Raw genomic sequence first — 19965 nt, 5'->3', positions numbered from 1 at the left:
TCCTCAACGGCATCTGAGCATACTTCCGAGAAAACCCTTGGCGGCATCTGAGCATAATTCCAAGAGAACCTTCGGCGGTAACTGAGCATAGTTTCGAGAAAACCCTCGGCGGCACCTGAGCATAATTCCAAGAAAACCCTTGGCGGTATCTGAGCATAGTTTCGAGAAAACCCTCGGCGGCATCTGAGCATAATTCCGAGACAACCCTAGGCAGCATCTGAGCATAGTTTCGAAAAAAACCCTCGGCGGTAACTGAGCATAGTTCCGAGAAAACCCTCGGCGGTAACTGGCTGAGTAAAACTGAAACTAAAGGAATAAATCTGGGAAAGAACGATTGAAAATGAATCCTGAAAAGAGGGGTTGGATCTGGAAAGGAATAGGTCTGAGACAGAATGAATGCCTTATCTCCTATGTGAGATCCAAAATGCTTTTGTTTGAACCTCGAGGTTTTATCCAAAAGTTTTATGAATTTAAAACCCGAGTTTTTATTTCTTTTAAACCTCAAAAGTTTTTCGAAAAACTGTTATCAAGAGGGTAACCTTATGTTTGGGGTTCTCATTATCTTTTAGGATTAACATTGCTCAAAAACAAATTGCCCCTGGTTTGACAATGAACATGGCATTGAAGATAATTGAACACATCATGCAAAAATTAAAAAAATGCCCCTAGTATAAGGGGGAAAAGTTATATTAAAGAAGAAAGAAAATGCCCCTTGTATGAAAGTTTGAAATATTTGATTACCACAAGCGCAATAAAGACTCAACTTTTAATTTTGATTAATTTTATTGAAAGTTTTGAGTCAGGCTCAAGGGAACAAAATTATTTCATTTCGAGACTCATCATAGAATTCACCCTTATCTCCCTTGGTTCATTTGGGAAAGTAAGAATTTTCAGATCGATCGTAGACAAGATACTTGTGGCTTCTGAGTCTATGCTTGGTTTAAACTAAGTATTGAACTTGATTATTTAGACTTCTGATGTTTCAGCTCGGACGTCTCTCAGCTTGGGATTTTCTTCTGTTTTTCTTTGTTGCTCTAACTTTTGCCTAGATCGCCTTTTCAGGTTTTCAATCTATCGAGCTTGCTCTAGCTTTTGCTTAGATAGCCTTTTCAGGTTTTCGATCTAGTGAGCTTTTCTTTTTTTTTTCTTGGCTCTGATTGTTGCCAAAGTTGTCCTTTAAGATTTTCAACCTTGCGAGTTTGCCTTAATTTTTGCCTAAATTGCCCTTTTCGGGTTTTCAACTTAGCAAGCTTCATCATTTTTTTATCTTTTTCTTCTCCTCTGAACTTCTAGAGTTACTGTCTGATCATGCTTTGCTATCTTCTTTGACTTTTTGCACGGTACTTAGGAGGACTTTTATAGGTAAGCTTAGGACTGGATATAAAAAAGAAAGGAATTTTGAGGCTCAAAAATCCAAATGCCCCTTGTGTAGCATTTCCTTTTAAATTATTTTTCTTGAATTTTCTTCCCCATTTTGGATGATATTTCTTTTTCTTTTGAATTTTTTTTTATAGATTTTTTTCTTTGTCGGGAAATCTATTCTTTTATTTTGATGTGGTCGGGCCTGAAGTAACTTCTCAGGTTGCCTACGCACCCCAGATTTTTGGGATCAGACCAAAACGTAGTTCAAATCCTCCCTCCCCTAGGTTAGGTGATCGGGCTGAGAAAGAAAAAGGCATAATTTTTCTTTTTGAAAAGACTGCAAAGAGGTTGAGAAAGGATATGTTGAACTAGGTAACTGGGTAATATAAGGATTGATTCGGTCAAAGATGGCTTCCTTAAATGTAGTACCGTTTGATTTGGTCAAGGTTGGTTGGTTCTGGTACTTCGATTCCATCATGATCTTGAAACCTGACAGCTTTTCCTAGTACTATTTCTTGACGATGAACGGACCTCCTCAATTTGGTTTGAACTTCCCTCTAGGGTCAAAAATAGGTGCCCGATTCTCTTTGAGTACTAAATCCCCGACTTGTAAGTGACGGGCCTTGATCTTTTTGTAAAACGCACGGGCGACTCTTCTTTGATAAAGTTGCACGTGATACAAAGCTCTTAGTCATTTTTCTTCAATCAAATTCAATTCTTCATACCGTTGGCTAACCCAATCCGCTTCTGACAACTGATTTTCTAATAAGACCCTGAGAGATGGAATTTCCATTTCAACTAGCAAGACTGCTTCCAAGCCATACACTAAGGAGTAGTGAGTAGCTCTAGTGGAGGATCGAATTGAAGTTCGATATGCCCATAATGCAAATGACAGTTTTTCTGATTAATCTCGATGTGATTGACACATTTTCCTGATGATAGTTTTGAGATTCTTATTAGCTGCTTCAACTGCTCCATTAGTCTGAGGGCGGTAAGGAGATGATTTGTGGTGGGAGATTTTGAACTTTGAACACAATTTGATAACCTCAGCTTTGAAGTGTGACCCGTTATCAGATATCAACTCCGAAGGTACCCGTATCGACTGATGATGTTCGTTTGAATAAACTTTGCAACTCGAGACATAGTGAGGACAGCATAAGAGGCAGCTTCAACCCATTTGGTAAAATAATCGATGGCAACTAGAATGTATTCATGCCCGTTTGATGCCTTAGGCGATATTTTACCAATAATGTCAATTTCTCAAACTGAGAATGACAATGGTGAAGTCATACCCACTAATTGAGATGGTGGCACATGTATAAGGTTCGCATGTATTTGGTACTTATGACAGGTTTTGACCATGTGATGACAATCTGTTTCCATCGTGGGCCAATAGTATCCTTATCTCATAATTTTCTTAACTAACATTTTCCCACTCATGTGAGGGCCACATTCTCCTGAATGTAGTTCAACCATTATCTGTTCAGCTTGATCTTCATCAACACACGACAAATGAATCCCATCATAAGACCTTTTGTATAAACTTCCTGCGCACAGGATGAATTGAGATACTAATCTTAGTAGGGTTTGTCGTTCCTTCTTCGATGCTCCTTCCGGGAATTCTTGTTTTTCCAACACTTTCTTTATATCTGTGTACCATGGCTTTCCATCGGGTAGTCGAGTAGGAATGTTGATCTGATGGTAGTATGCGGGTTTGTCTTTGACTTCAATAGTGATCGACCTCAATTCCATGCCAGGGGGTAAATGGATCATTGAAGATAAAGTTGCTAAGGAGTCAGCAAATCTGTTATCCTCCCTTGACAAGTGTTGGAACAGGATAGCTTTAAACTTACTGACTAAGTTTAACAAATACTCATGATAATATTTCAATTTTTCATCCCTAGTCTTCTATTCTTCCAATGACTGATGTATGACCAAGGCTGAATCCCCAAAAACTTCAATTTCTGTAATGCCCAGGTTCAAAGCAGCTTCGAACCCCACGATGCACGCCTCATATTCAGCCGTGTTATTAGTATTCGAAAAGGCTAATTTAATAGCGATAGGAATGTGGCATCCTTCCGGAGAAAACAGAACTGCCCCTATTCCATACCCATTTTGATTGGCGGCTCCATCAAAGTACAACTGCCATGTTTGGTTCTGCAGTTCTTCTTTAATGTGCAAGATGTTCTCATCTAGGAATTGATCAACAGGCCTTATTCCTTCTACTACAGGGTGATCTGCCAAGTATTCTGCTACAGCTTTCCCTTTGATAGACTTCTGTGTAACATGCGTGATGTCAAACTCTGATAGCAACAATAATCATCGCACGGTTCTCCTTATCAACGCCGGCTTCTTGAAAAGATACTTAAGAGGATCCATCCGAGATAACAGGATAATTGAATGAGACAGCATATAGTGCCGGAGTCTCTGAGTAGCCCATACCAGTGCTAAGCAAGTTTTTTTGAGAGCCGAATATTTTCGTTCATATTCTAACATCTTTTTACTGATGTAGTATATAACCCTCTCTTTGCGAGTATCTTTGTCATATTGTGCAAGCATGCATCCCATAGCTTCTTCTGTGACTGACAGATAAAGAAGCAGTGGTTCACCCGGTGTAGGTAGGACCAAAATAGGTGGGTTTAAGAGATACTCCTTGACTTGGTCAAAAGCCTTTTGACATTGCTCATTCCAAATTGTTGGTTCATTCTTCTTGAGAAGCTTGAAAATATATTCACAGACGTTGGTGAGTTGAGCAATGAATCTGCTAACATACTGGATTCTGCCTAAAAAACCTCGAATCTGCTTTTTAGTCTCAGGTGGCGGCATCTCTTGGATAGCTTTAATCTTCATAGGGTCTACTTCGATCCCTTTCTGACTGACCACAAATCCCAATAGTTTTCCAGAAGTTATTCCAAATACACATTTCTATGGGTTGAGGTGGAGTTGGTACTTTTGAATCCTTGTGAGAAACTTTTCTAACGCAGTAACATGCCCCAGTCGTTCCTTAGATTTGACTATCATATCATCTACATAGACTTCGACTTCCTTGTGTATCATGTCATGTAGTAAAGTCGTGGCTGCTCTTTGATAGGTGGCTCCAGCGTTCTTCAAACCAAAAGGCATGACCTTGTAACAGAAGGTTCCCCACTGTGTTATGAACGACGTTTTTTGCATATCTCGAGGATCCATTTTTATCTGATTGTACCCCGAAAAACCATCCATGAAGGACAACAAAGCGTGTCCTGCTGTACTGTCCACTAGAACATCTATGTGTGGTAAATGGAAACTATCATTTGGGCTTGCTTTGTTTAGGTCTCTGAAATCCATACACATTCTAACTTTTCCATCATTTTTCGGCACTGGGACGACATTAGCAATCCACTAAGGGTATCTTACTACTTCCAAAAATCCAGCGTTAATCTGCTTCGTAACTTCTTCTTTAATTTTCAGAGTCCATTCTGGCTTCATACGTCGAAGTTTCTGTTTGATTGGTCGAGCATCAGGATATAACGGAATCCGATGTTGAACAATATCTGTGCTTACCCCCGGCATATCCTCGTAAGACCACGCGAACACCTCTTTGAACTTTCTGAGCAAATCTATTATTCCTTTGCGTTCATCGGGAGATAAAGTGACCCATATCCGAATTTCTTGAGGACTTTCTTTTGTTCCGAGGTTGATAACCTCTACTTCCTCTATTAGAGGTTGAGCCCGACGTTCCTCTTCTTGTTCAAGTAATTTGATTATTTCAGGGGGAGGTTCTTCGTCAGAAGATTCTCCCTCCGAAGCCAGATTATTAGTCAAATTATTATTGCACTCAGGGTAATCAAAAATTTCTTTCATTTCATTAAAAAGAGATGGGGTAACAGGACTCATTACAGACTTGACAGACTCACTTGACTCAACAGGAAAAACAAACTCACTAGAAATAACAAACTCAGCAGAAACAACTAACTTACTCGACTCAACAGAAGTAAAGGACTCAACTGGCATGTCAGACTGAACAGGACTAATGGGACTGACGGACACAGCCTTAACATGCAACACAGGACTAATTACATGATAATTTGAGAGACACCCAACAGCGAGTTTGATTACTGACTGAGGATTTTGGATCCCTTTCTCAACTGACAATACTAAGACACTATGATCTTCAATGAATAGCTGATCAATGTTGTGGGAGTCCAGATCGAACTGCCAGTCTTCAACTTTCTTCTCTTTAACTTCTGTGCTTGCTTCCTTTTCAGGCCATTCCATGCCAAAGAAGATTTCAAACCCCGGCAGACGAGTACCTGTAATGTGATCAATGAACGGCTCTGGGAACCCACAGTAACGGAAATCTTCTCCCTCTTTCACAAAACAACCATTGAGGGTCTTTCGATAGGGTTTCATTTTAATGAGATCCGTGGTGCGCCTTTGCCTTTTTGCAATGGCCTTGTCCCGTTTTGTCTTCCAGTATTGGGCCCAATCTTCCTTAGTAGGCTTATATCCTAGTTAGAATGTGCCGATGACCTCTTTAATCACTGGTGCCTCTTTAATACCTTGCTGCTTGCGACCTAAGCCCATACTAGGAAAAAATCTCATTTTCTTGAATATATTGGCCATGTAGCAATTAGAGGTATTTTCCATTGGAAAATATTCTTTCATGGCTTGATCCCATTGGACTGAGCATATCTTTTCAAACTCGAATCCACTGAGCTTTACTCCCTGTTATTTTGGTTGAATCTCAAGCAACGGCTTATCCTTAGCTTCAGTACTGTTTATAATCCCTACAATTTCAGGATCTCCATGGAGAGTAATCACTAGCCCATCCTTGATAAATTTGACCTTCTGGTGCAGCGTGGAAGGGATAGCTTTGATCTGGTGTAACCATGGCTTCCCTAACAGTAAATTGAAAGAGGACTGGATATCAATGACCTGAAATTCCACAGAAAATTCAGCTATGCCTGTGGACAATCGAAGGTGCAAAATTCCCAGTACATCCCTCTTGGTGTTATCATAGGTCCTAACACCTTGATTAGTGGGCTTGAGATCTTCAGCCTTAAGCCTGAGATAAATAGTAGTTTTCAGCGGGCAAACGTTCAGTGCACTCTAGTTATCGATCAAAACCAGAGGTACCCTCATCTCGTTACAGTCAACTGTAATGTGCAACGGCTTAGTGTAGCTTGCCCCTTCTTTTGGGAGATCTGAGTCCGAGAAGGATAGGATATTTTTCATGTAAGTTGCCCCTACTATACTAGCCAGTTGATCTGGAGAAGTATCAAGGGAGACTTGGGCGGTGTTTAGTGCTTTGAGAACAACCTCCCTATGAGCAGTGGAAGCCATGAGTAAACCCTATACTGAGATATTGGCCCCTGATTTTTTCAACTGCTTGATCACGGAGTTATCTTCTTTGATGCTTTCCTTAGTGGGATCTTCTCCTTCTTTTCTTGCTAGGACTGCAGGATTATCAACACAGAGTTTTTGTGGCTTAAACACTCTTCCCCCTCGAGTCATATGTCTAACTTCATCACAGGAGAGAGGAAGGGCTCATCTTCTTCAGTCAACAAGTATGGATCTTCATCTATCAAAGGTACAAGACTTTTCAGGTTCATCTGAGCCAACAGGTAACTAGTGAATACGGGACTATTGTAGTGAAGCGGGGATAAACAGTACGTATCATCCGAGGTTAAATCAAATGGTTCATAGTTTGTGGTGAAAACCTCATCAGTGAAGGCTATCCCGGCAAGGGGGTAACTAGGCGGTTTAACTTGGATTGGATGGATGAGAGAAACAGGGTCGAATAGTAATGGGGTATGAAAAACCATGTTCAGGGTTGGTGGAGGTTGATAAGTAGGTAGTGGATTAGTGGTAACATTTGGTGGGTTAGGGATTGTGACCTTTTTGTTGTCAATTAGGTTTTGAATGGCATGGCGCAAGGTGATACATCGATCCGTGTGATGGCCAGGGTTTTGATGGAACTCGCAAAACAAGTTAACATTGTGTCTAGCTAGCAAGGGATTAGGTAAAGGTCGGGGCTGGATAGGACTAATAAGCCCTTTTTTCATCAATTTGTGAAGCGTTATGTGAGACTCATCCCTAGATTGGTAAACTGACGCGGAGTTCGAGGTTGACTTTGGTGAACCTGGTTATTAGCCCGGGCTGGGGGTTGAGCTGGGGTAGCTGACGTGTTAGCTATGTAGACGTGGTTGGTACTATGTTTGGGAACATATGGTTTCTTAGATTTGTTATCTGAGGGGTTAGAAAGAACCCCAGAGGCAAATGCATCCTCGAGTTGACTTCCAGCTTGTAGTAGGGACTCAAAAGTAGGGAGATATTGGGCCACTAGGTGCTGAGCATATCCTTGTGAAAGGTTCTTTAGGATAATCGCTACTTGTTCCTTCTTCGAAGGTCTATCCCACATTTGAGTAGCCTTGGCCCTCCAACGACCAATGAAATCACTGAATGTCTCCCCATTTTTCTGTTTAGTTGCTTCAAAATCCCTTCTTGAAGTCTCAGTCTCGGTACTGTACTTATACTGATGCTAGAAGGCCTTTGACATGTTCTCCCATGTACCCATAGTAACTGGATCTTGAGACATTAGCCAACGTAATGTTGATCCTAATAAAGTTCTTTAGAACAATAATGTCATCTGTTCGTCGCTGAGCCCCATAGTGCGTATGTTGGTAACATACACCTTAAGATGTGTTTTCGCATACCCGGTCCCACTGAACTTGTCCATTTCAGGCATCACAAACTTCTCTGGCAAATGGATTCTAGGGATGCGGTTCAGACCTTCAATGCATGCTGCAATTTCATCAATACCCTTTATACTTTTCATACCTGACTCCAATTGAGACATTCTGTTAGATAATGTTGAATTTTCATCAACATATTCTTCGTCTCCGTCTAGTTTGAAGACTTCACGTGGACATTTCTCTTCAATCTTTTTTCCCTTTGGGTCATCTAGAGGATTTCCCGTCAATTCCGAGGTTTGTTCTAACACTTCCATTTTGCCTTTTATACTATTGATATCATTGGCAAAGGCTGCCAAGATCTTATGGATCTCTGTGAGCTCAAATTCTGATGCCATTTCTACTTGTTAACTTGGTACTGTGGCTCGTTCTAACTGACTGGACTTACGACTCCAACTAGGAGGTGGACGCTTGAGTTTGGGCGCAATGATAATCCTATATGACCCCATAAAAGGTAGATTTAGTCAATTTCAGTATTACCCCCTTGATAACATTTTAAAGAATCATTTTATTGAGATTTGTGCACCAATCCATTAATTAATCCATTCACACAATGAGTATTCGAAAAGGAAATAAATATTTATTAAAAAAGAAAGATAGTTTTATTGAAAATGATTGACAAACAATATGTTCTTATTAAAATATCTTTCAACAAATTTGACTTGAACTATTTTTACATGGACACTTAGTTTTGTCTTGACGGTCATCAGGATTGCTGTCAGGCTTGACCCTCTTGGCTCTAACAACTGGCTCTTTGAATTCTGCTGGTCCATCTAGATACCTTAAGGTGCGCTTGTTCCAAGCTTTCTCAATAAGGTGTACTAACTTTTCAGTCAAAGGCTCGGGGGGAAAGAAAGCTTTGTGCTGAGGTAAAGATAACTCTATAGGTACGTCGTACTGTTCTGGGATCAGATTAGGATAGTAAAAAGACGTTTCTTCTAAACCAATCAGACGAACATAGTAAGATCCTTTGGTTCCTAGGACAGGGGATCAGTCATCCACCAAGGACACCTAAAACTGATATGACAGGCAAGGCGAGAGTCTAACCATTTGCTCCAAGCTTTGACTGAGTTGTGACGTACTAACATGTTTCTCTTGGAAAAGTGTTTTGGCCCATATTCGAGATTTGAGGAAACATCTACGATTTTGAGACGATCACAAAGTCACATACAGAGTAAGTAGGGGCTTCCTTTGAAGGTTTCCCGCTTACCATTTTTTATGGCATCTAAACCTGAGAAAGTTTCAGCTAGGATGAGAGGTACCGGGTTAGCTTTCCTTGAGAGTTGAGAGGCTATATCTATGAAGGACTCAGGGATAGTTTGGCCATCACTATTGGAGATCAGTATGTATTGGGCTAAGATTCCTAGGCATAATCGATAGTCTCTAGTGACTCGCCAGGCTTCAGGTTTTACATTGATAGGATGACTGCGGGAGTGATACGGGCCCAATAAAGGTACTAAATCCAATCTCCCGTCATGAACCAAGGCCTTGGCTTCTTCCTTGGAAATGTTCAGTCCTATGGCGAGGTCACCAGAATATCCGGTCTTCAATGAGGGCCTGACTAGAGGTCCCGAAGTGGATATCCTCATGATGCTACAATAATTCTCGTGAATAGGGCACAAATGCATATACCCCATATGGAATATGTGAAGATAGGAGTTCCATCGCTTAGCCATAGCATGTAAGAGGTTCCAGTTTGTCTCAAATTCATTGAAGTAGAGAGCACTCCTGAACATGAATCTCCCAAAATTGATCTTCTCTACAGGGTGCATTCCTATGACTGTTGTTTTGACTAACTGATCGATTGGGTTATCGCCTGTGACTAGCATCCTGGTTCGACACAAAAGGGTATTTTAGTACTCTTCCAAGGTCCATGTAAAAGATCAATTTTTTTCTTTTGGAAAATCTTGTTCTTATAGAAAATCTTTTTCTGGAAAACGTTTTTTCTAGAGAATAATACTTTTTCTGGAAAACACTTCTTTTGGAAAACATTCTTTTCTGAAAGATATTTTCATTTTCTTCTTTGAAAATTCGATTTCCATTTTGATTTAAATGGCTCGGTCCATCATGATTGTTGGATCGAGATGGACTGGGTCATTATTTTAAAAGAATGGATTCTTTATTGGGTCGGTGCATCCATTTTAATTTTCAAAAATAACATTTTTGATCCTTGGGGACAATATACACTCTGATCTCATCATTCACATCATTCACATACATTCATCAATCCAAAGGTTCCATTCAATAAACAACCCGGGAACACCCACGATAAGTTCGAGTCGTGACCTACGGGGAAGGTTTTTAGACTCTAAGCTTACTACGTGCAATGCATTTTTATCTGAACACCATTGCCCAAGCACACCTATATACCTTTCGGTACGTGGTGACTAGGTTTGATATGTCGTATAGGTGATAATCTAAAATCTCAACTCACTTCTCTGAAGCCAAAAACAGCCAGTTTGATCTCCAGTTGAGAGGTGGCGTACAATACTGAGCAAGGGCCCACATAAATACCTCTTGTCTATAATAGACATAGTCTATCCCCCTCGTACAGTAGGGTACAGTGGGGCAAGATCTCGCTTAGGCACTGGTTTTGACCAAGAAGTGCAATTGATATACTTAGATTTATCTTTTACATACCTATGGGTACGAGTCAAGAGTTGTAGCTTTCATAAATGGTTTGGCATACCACGAGGGGACCGACCACGTACTAGTACTACGTTGGCAATCGGGACATGTGACTGTGTGGCTCACAATAGGTCAAAGGATCAGGTCGCTCCAGCCTGGGTGCATCAATATACTTCTCAAAATCACCTGATCAGACGGTATCAATGCCCCAGTTTGATATATCCTAAGGTATGTGACTGGAGTTGTGATTTTCATGAATGACGTCGCATGTCCGAAGAGACTGAGCCAAGCACTAGTGCCACGTTGGATATATAGGACGTGTAAGTGTCCAAAATAGTAAACGTGCATGTGGTGTGTGCAAAGTAGGGTGGGGTGTGCCCGGGGCCTTTTTTAAATAAATGGGCCCATGGGCCAGATCATATCACTACAACATTGATATCACATGAATATTGAATACCAATCCGATCACATTCCATCACATCAACATTATGATCAAACATGTATCTCAAGCAAGATTATGGCATGTTAGATAGGCAATTAACATAAAAACTAATAATATGGTCCAATCGAAGCTATCTTGGGGTGACCTTAACCAAATTGATATTTCTGAGGATATTGAATTAAGATTGAAGTGACAATCGTTGGGATGAGATGTTACGATGATCTTTAAACGAATTGAAAAAGAAAAGAAAATAAAAAAACATTTTAGAAAACAAATTGACTTTTATCAAGCAATAAAAATCATTTTTTTTTTTCATTTTTAAAAAAAACTTAAAAGAACACATTTTTTTTTAACAAAACTAAAAAAATTAAAACAAAACCACCAATATTTGCCATGCCAAATAAATCTTGATGGTGTATTGGCGTGACAAAAAAAGATCTCTTAGTAGCCATATATAAACTGTTGTTAGTAGTTCTTCCCTTCATATATTATATATATACATTTTTTTTTTAAATTTCTGAAACCAGTGAACTTTAAACAACTCGAGGGACAATTGGTTCTACTCTGTCAAGACTGAATGAACCCAAGTTAAATCGTTGAAAAGTCATCGAATTCAATCTGCTTCTTAGTTTCCAATTCAAAATCTTGAATCATTCTACCAATTTCTGACTCATTTTACTAAGAGGGGATTACAAGATCGGAATTAAAACAAAGGAGTAGAAACTTTAATTTTCTCTCTTAAAGGTTTGGGGAATGTTGCATCTGTAAAAATCTTCAAAATCTACCCTTTTCCATTCTTTCTCTATCCTTTTGATCTACAGGTACATCAAATTCCAATTTCACAGAGGGAATTTACAGATAAATTGAACGAGCATGAGGAGCCAATTTAGAGTAGTGGCAGATTCCTTTCATGTCTTGAACCTGCAAGATCTGGCCATTCCCTAAGACTCCCTACCGATCGAATCAGCAACACTTTGTATTTTTGTAACAGCCAAAAGATACATCGACTTCACGAGGAAAACTTCAAGATTGGTTAGGTTCGACGATTCCAAATCTCGCATCTCCAAATTAGATGAGATTAGAAATTATCTCCAAACATTAATGGTCTTAAAACCGATTAGAATGGAAGGTTCGACTGGATCGAAAGAACAGGCCGATTGGGTTCTATTGAAGACACAATGAACGTAACTGAAAACCGTTTAGAATAGAAGGTTCGACTGGATTGAGAGAACAGGCCGATTGGTTTCTGTTGAAAACGCGAAGAACACGGCTGAAAACTAATTAGAATGGAAGGTTCGACTGGATTGAGAGACCAGACCGATCGGTTTCTATTGAAAACGCGAAGAACACGACTGAAAACCGATTAAGAAGAGGGCGCGAGGTCGAAAGCAAGCTCAAACGTCCAAGCTTTAGATCGTTCGAGTTTCGCAAACCAAAAAATACGGGTTTGAAACCCTTGAGGAGTCGATCTCTCTGTTGAGGCCGACAGAACCAATTGGGGAAGAAGATGATGGGTTCTTTCGTTTTTTTTTTATTATTTAAAAAAACTGTTTAAAATGGTTAAAAAAAATAAATAAATAAACAAGTAGAAGGGATTTTCTACTAACCGCACCCCATTGAACATCATTGGGTTTAATAGTTCAAATTGATTTGTACTAGAGCCACACCATCAAAAGCTGCTGCCGGCAGAAACTCAAATTTTTTTTTTTTTTTTTATATATGCTGTCAATGGGCAGCATGTCTTGCCTACTAAAAAAAAAAGAACACCTAAGTAGTAAGCCAAAAAAAAAAAAAAAAACAACTAATAAAGACGAAAAAATTTCTCTCTTTTTTAAAAAAACGTTATCAAACAACGTATCCACCATGTTCTTTAAGAAAAAAAATTCTTTCGTTAGCCAAAAATGGATCGTCATACCCCAAAAGGAAGAATAACCAAAAACAAAATCCCTTTCGTTTCATTATTCCATCCTCAATGATCATTATTCCACCCTCAACAAAAGTATCCGTTGAAATTTGGTATTATTATTTAAAGTCACTCTAAGTGACTCTCGATTGAATTATATAAAAATAATAATATGCCAGATTAACGTACTCAAAATTGAATCGAAATTAATGACTGGACTCACAAATATATCAAAACAACAATAAACGAACAATAAAAAAAACTAACTAAAAATTAAATAGAATGAAATAAAATAAAAACTAGGTTATTGGCAATGTTCCCATACTTGGGGTTTTTCAAGTCTGATCCTCAATGTCCCCAGCGGAGTCGTCACTGAAAGCGCCTTCGATCCGCGGGGTGCGCGGATCCGCTTTTGACTCTTGAAGTTTGGGAGTCGCCACCTAGTTATTAAGGTCTAGGAACCAAACTGACTCTAAGAAAGGTAAACATTACTAATCTTCGAAAGAAAAAAGGGTCCGAGGATCACGTTACGGGGTTGGAAGGTGTTAGGCACCAACCCCGCCCGGCCAAAGTCAGTCTCTACTAATTTTTCAAATAAATTACATTGCTAAAAAAAACCTAGGTAAAACCATTAAGAAATTATACATTTCCGAAGACAACTTTATCGTTCCCTCAGATTTGACAGAGTAACTCCTTGTACAGTATTCCTTGCTTCAGTCTGTGTCTGGATCTGATTTCTGATCTCTGAGGCAAGGTATCCCTTCCTTAGATATGGATTCTTCAGATTTGTTTATGAATTTTGGGGGTATTTTTGAAGGACTTCTAGGTGTTTTTTGAGCTAAAATTGAAGTATGGGTGTTAGGTAAGGAGTTGGGACTCCAAAATTAGGGTTTATGGGAGGATAGGGGGACTTTTTGACCTTCTTCTCTTAGGGTTTTTGATATGATACGAAAATGAGGTGTGAGGACCTCTATTTATAGATTTTTTTAAGGGTTGATTTAGATAGAATTAGTGTTTGATTATAATTCTTTTAGTTAGAGTTGTATTTTAGTTAGAATTATTTTAGGTAGAGTTGTATTTTAATTAGAATTATTTTAGGTAGAGTTGTATTTTAGTTAGAACTCTATTAAATAAAGTTATTATTTAATTGGAACTCTATTAGGATTTTGACTTTTGGTCTTATTTGATTGATTTTAGTCTTAATTGATTGACTTTAATATCTTGACTTTAGTCTTACTTAATTGACTTTAATTTTGACGTTAGTCTTATTTAATTGACTTTAATATCTTGACTTTAGTCTTTCTTGGTTGACTTTGATTTTTTGAAGAATCTCCCCTCTATTATATCTTTAATTCTTTGGACCCCCAAATGGAGGGGTCCTTAAAGAAATATCTTGCGAACCCTCAACAATTTTGCCTGAGAGCCTGATTGATCGATTTCTTTGGTTCAAAATTTTAAATTAATTTCATTAATGTTTCACTTTAATTATTTAATATTTTATTTATTAATTTCGAAATTTTTAATTATAAAAATTGTGAAATTACCATTTTGCCCCCAGAGAGGACTTTTCACGTTTTAAGTCGGTTTTTTATGTTCCAAGATGTTTTAGAATCGATTTTTCGTAGGGAATTCAATGGAAATATTGGTTTGTGTCATTTATGAAGTTTTTTATGTGAAATGATCGTGAACTTTATGAGGGGCATTTTCATAATTTTGTGAAATTCTGTTAAAATTGACGAAATGATTTATTTGATTTCGATTAGTTGTTTTATGTGTTTGAATGAGTTTCCTAATCTTAACGTAGGCTCTAGGGTTGTTTTGATGTTAGGGGTATTTTGGTAATTTGATCATTTTTTAGTGATTTTTATCCTGAAACTTATTTTTGTCTGCAAGATGATGATTTATAAGCTTTTGGGGTTATATTTTCCTAGCGTAGCGTGGTTTCTACCGTTTTGTCAGTTCGAGATACCTCATCCGGATTTCTAAAACATATCTGGTAACAAAATAAAGTAATGGAAATAACATCCATCATTAGGAATCATTGCGATCGGGTTGACGAGTTGATTAATCAGGTGGGTGCAAAAATAGGGTTTCTACATCTATTACATTATGATAAAAGAAAACCAAGGCTTTTTAATTGATTCACCCTTCGACATTTGATTTGAAAAATTAATTTTGATATGACAATCTCGTAATATTGGATTTATTGGATTGAACTGGCCGACATGAAATGTTGGGGCTTTATACCCAATTAAATTGAATTTGGTCCAATTTGACCCAATGGACCTGAATGATTTCATTGGCTTATTTCATTTACTATATCTTAAGTCGATTGGCCTAACCAGTTTATGTGTGATCCTTAAGATCCGTTTACCAATTTGACCAACTGGTTTAAGTAGTATTGTCTAGTGCATCTCATCAGTTAAATCTATTGGGTTAGACCAGTATTGTGAGTCCAACTTGAGTGATGTGGACCGGTCCATCCATTTACCTTTTAGTTGGATTAAAAGAATGCACTTGGGAACACTCATCATCGGTTCGATTCGTGGCTTAATTGGACCACACCTAAGTTTAGATCTCTAGGTTCACTACATGATTGAGATTAGCTAGGACAAAGCTTAGGTCATACTAATATACCTCCTAGTTTTACCTAGTTAGATAGTACTTGGTATTCTAGCTTAATATACCCAAAGGTACTAGACTGAAGTTGTAGCGATCGCATGCGTCACTTGTATCCCGAAGGACCAAGTGGACTATATTCTGACTACGAGATTATCAAGGGATAGAGAATGATGTAAAATTTGATATGCATGCTTGTGAGTATGTACAAAGGGACGAGGTGTGCCTGGGGCATTTTAAAAAAATGATCAACCACATTTTCATAATCCAATCATATCCACATAAGCATCAAGCATTCAATATTCTAGTCTAAAAGTCTACTTAGGTCAAATGTCTACCTTAGGAAAGTCTTTAATTAGGTCAAGTTTGACCCTAAAATTCCCAGTGGAGTCTCCACTAAAAGCGCTTAAAAAAACTCATCCATTATAAAAAATATAGATATATGTAATTGAGTTAGGGGAATTGGGAGTCGCCACCTATTTTAAGCCTATGAACCATAAAATAACTCTAAATGAATCTGGATCTATCCATGATTAAGAGAAAATGGTAAGGAGTCGAATTACGGATTTTGGAAGGTGTTAAGCATCGAACCCACCCGATCGAGATAATCGGTCTCTACTGTAATCTAAGACTATCCTATGGTCAAAGGGTAAGATTAAAGTCAAGCTAAAGTCAAAATTTCCTAATATAGGGTCAAAATTAGGGGTAAATCTAAGTCAAAGTCAATGTCCAAGGGTTTGGACTCAAATATCATCATCAATTTATATTTGGTTGGCCAACAGTCATCATTATGTTATGTTAAATATACCAAAAAATCATACGGCTACCACTTTCCAAATAAAAATAAAAAATATATATTTTCAAATCTTGTTGAAAAATCGTAATTTATAATTGATTTTGCAAAATCCACATTGCACACATTGATAACATTATTGGTCAATTAATTTCAATGCACGTGAAATTGATGAATCAATTCAATGCCCATGAAATAGAAAATTTTAAACTTTCCATGTGCACAAGATTAGTGAATCAACTCATGTAACATAAGAGAAATGTTCTAAGTATGCAAGGAAAATTATTGAATCAATTCATCCATAAAAAGATTAATTTTCGATGCATCGAATAACCTCAAAAATAGTTAGTCGACTCAATGCTTTAAGATTTTCCTTTCGTAAATGAAATATCCCAAAAACCTAATAAGTAAACTAGATGGAAAAATTTTATTAAAAAAAAAAAAATCAATCTTTATCCTAATGTACCGAAAATTAAGAAATTTTCAAATTACATTTATCCAAAAGGCCCTCAAGGATTAGTAAGTTGGCCCAGCCAAGTTCTAAGAAGACATTCTCTAATCGAATCGATCCAAAGGTATAAAAAAAAATAAAAAATTAATGAGTCACTCAATTTTGTTTTAAATTTCTCAATGCATCTTGTTCCCAAAGCCCATGGGTTGACTCGAGTGAATTTTTACACATTCACGAACAAAATTCGCACATAAAATAACAACAATTAAAGAAGAGAAAAAAAAAAAAAAATTTACCTTTCACAAGAGTTTAGTTTCTTGGATCCCTTCAGGACGTTTGAGGTTGGGCCACATTTTAGGGTTACTCTGTGAAGGGTTTACTTTTGGAGTTTCTGTAAATCTCAGATGTATCATTTTGGTTACTTAATATATATATATATACTCTTGGAATAAAATCACGTGTATATATTAGTCCTTTAAAACTGCACTCTGATCATTTTGATATACCAATTTTGAAACAGTTGTCTGTTTTGTTAAGATTTTATTTACCCTTAATATATTATATTTTATCAGAGAATAACATGTCATGCCATGTCCCTATAAGGGGCATGACAGGCATGGCATGCACAGAATGATACATATTTCCATGATCAAGGATTTCAAAAATGCCCATATGAACACACTTTGTAAGTCAAATTCACATGTATTATGTGTTTGTATGTGGATGACTTTGATTTTTTCTAATAATAATTTAAAGATGATTTCAGAATTCAGGGAAGCTATAATTAGCCAATTTGAGATGACAAACTTAAGTCTAATGTCTTATTTTCAAGGTAGTGAGGTGGTCCAGATAGAGAATGGTATTTTTATCTCACGACAGAAACATGCTATAGATACTTTGGACATGTTCAAGATGGAATCATGTAAGCCGATTCAGACTCAAATTATTGGAAGGCTATAGTTAGTTAAAGATGGTGGTGGTAAACATGTGGATCCCACATATGTCAAAAGGTTGGTAGGTAGTCTTAAATATTTGACTTCTATTTATACTGATATTATTTATGGAGTTGGAATACTCAACAGATTCATGGAATCTCCACACCTGTCTTACATGGAAGTTGAAAAATGAATTTTACAATATATAAAAGTTTCATTGGATAACGGTATCTTTTATTCGTCTTCTAACAAGTGTCAGCTTGTTGGATATACAGATAGTGATTGGGCATATAAAGAACACTTCTTATTATGCATTTTACCTTCAATCAAGAATTTTTTCTTTATCATCTAAAGAGCAACAAGTTGTTTCACTCTCTACAAAAGAGGCCAAGTACATTTCAGCTGCTTACTGTGCTATTCAAGCGGTATAGCTATGTCGCATGTTCCATGATTTAAATCACAAGTAAGAAATTTCAAGGAAGATCATGTGAGACAATAAATCAATAATTGTATTGATGAAAAATCCAGTCTTTTATACAAGGAACAAGCATATATGGACATTAAATTTCACTACATTCACAATTTTGTGAAGGACACAACATGAAAAGAAAAACCCATATTCAATGGACCAATGCGTCGAATGTTATTTTTCGACTTGCTGAAACTGTCAAATTAATTGAGGATGGGAGAAATTTAACAACTCTAAACCGTCAAATCTATGGAACATAAAAAATTTCAATGCTCTAAGCAGTTGAAATTCGATTATAAAATTCATGAGCTTTGATCCGTCGAATTTTTTAATTTTCACATAGTGAGACAATGAGATTGTGATTGATTGTATCACTCTAAAGAGCAAATTGTTGATATTTTTATAAATCTTTTGTCTACCAATGCATTTGAAAAGTAGAAGAAAAAGATAAGAATAGTGGAATTTAAAGATCTCAATTTAAGGGAGGTTGTTGGAAATTCATAAATCGAGAGTCCTATCAGGATTTATTTCTCTTTTTTATTTGGAGTTTGTCTTTTATTAGGAATTAATTTTGTTTTATATTTAGAGTGATTTTAGTTATGTAACAAGACTCTAATGATAATGATGATGATGATGGGCATGTTGTTTACGTGACGTGACCCGTAAGAAAAGACACACACAACACACACACATACAATTATGATAAGGCTACTCATGACTTTGATCAAATATCTCCAAAACAATCCCTACAAGTAGCTCAATCCATAAAATTAGGGATTTGTAGGTTGGTTGACACTCAAACATGCACCAGCTCATAATCCAATGAATGAGTGTTAGTTACTACAATATTTATACTTAGAATTGGGTGGGTGCCTTGGAGTGCAGAGGATCCATCTACCCTCTAGACCATCCAATTTGTGGCCCACTTAGTTGGTTTATATCATTTTCATTAAGGTCAATGTTCTTATCTTACAATTAGAAAGTTTTTGCATGCCTGTTTTAATCATTCAATGCGCGATTACATTATTCAATGATAAAAATTTCCCGTCTTTCAGCAACAAATAATTCAAGTGTTGACCCATATCTCTAGGGCGCTCCAGCTCCATATGATAGAGACATGGAATCTTTAGCGATAAACATGGTTTAAAGTAGATAGATAGCTTATATTACCACACCAACTTTTACTTAGAAAAAACCCTTCATAAAGATTGAATGTGGTGTATATATGCAACGTGGATACTAATTTTTTTTTTTTTTTAATAATGGCAGCTCTACCCGTTTCTTCAACTAAGAAATTTAGTTGACTAAAGTGAGAGAACTGCTTTGTTTCTTTAAAGAAATCGATGATGATGAGAGTGAGAGAGAGAGAGAGAGAGAGATTTACCAAGCCATTAGAATACTAATGCATCTATGAGTTGTAAATGAATCGGATCAGGATTTGGGTTATAATAAGGATTTGAATCGAGAAATTATCGGATTAGTTTTAAGGGCTTAAAATGGGTCGGGTTCAAGTTAGATATGAGTATATTCATATCCGAATTTTCTATCTTGAACTGATTCGAATCCGACCAACTAGACTCATTTTACTTTCACCAAATTCATATCCAGATCCAACCCTACCAAATTCAT

General features: G+C 37.3%; 1 long non-coding RNA gene across 1 annotated transcript in view; it reads left to right on the top strand.

Annotated features, from left to right (window-relative positions):
• Positions 1-18404, top strand: part of LOC147388876 (uncharacterized) — a 55101-nt gene extending 36697 nt beyond the window's left edge. The window contains exon 3 of the long non-coding RNA XR_015170637.1: positions 17765-18404. This is a non-coding gene — a long non-coding RNA (uncharacterized LOC147388876). The remainder of the gene's footprint in view (positions 1-17764) is intronic.
• Positions 18405-19965: the final 1561 nt, after the last annotated feature.

This window comes from Akebia trifoliata, chromosome 12, assembly GCF_017979445.1.
Source record: "Akebia trifoliata isolate Shusen 1 chromosome 12, ASM1797944v1, whole genome shotgun sequence".
NCBI classification, from domain to species: Eukaryota; Viridiplantae; Streptophyta; class Magnoliopsida; order Ranunculales; family Lardizabalaceae; genus Akebia; species Akebia trifoliata.
Note: the sequence above shows the minus strand (reverse complement) of the source record. Positions and strands in the feature narration are given on the sequence as shown.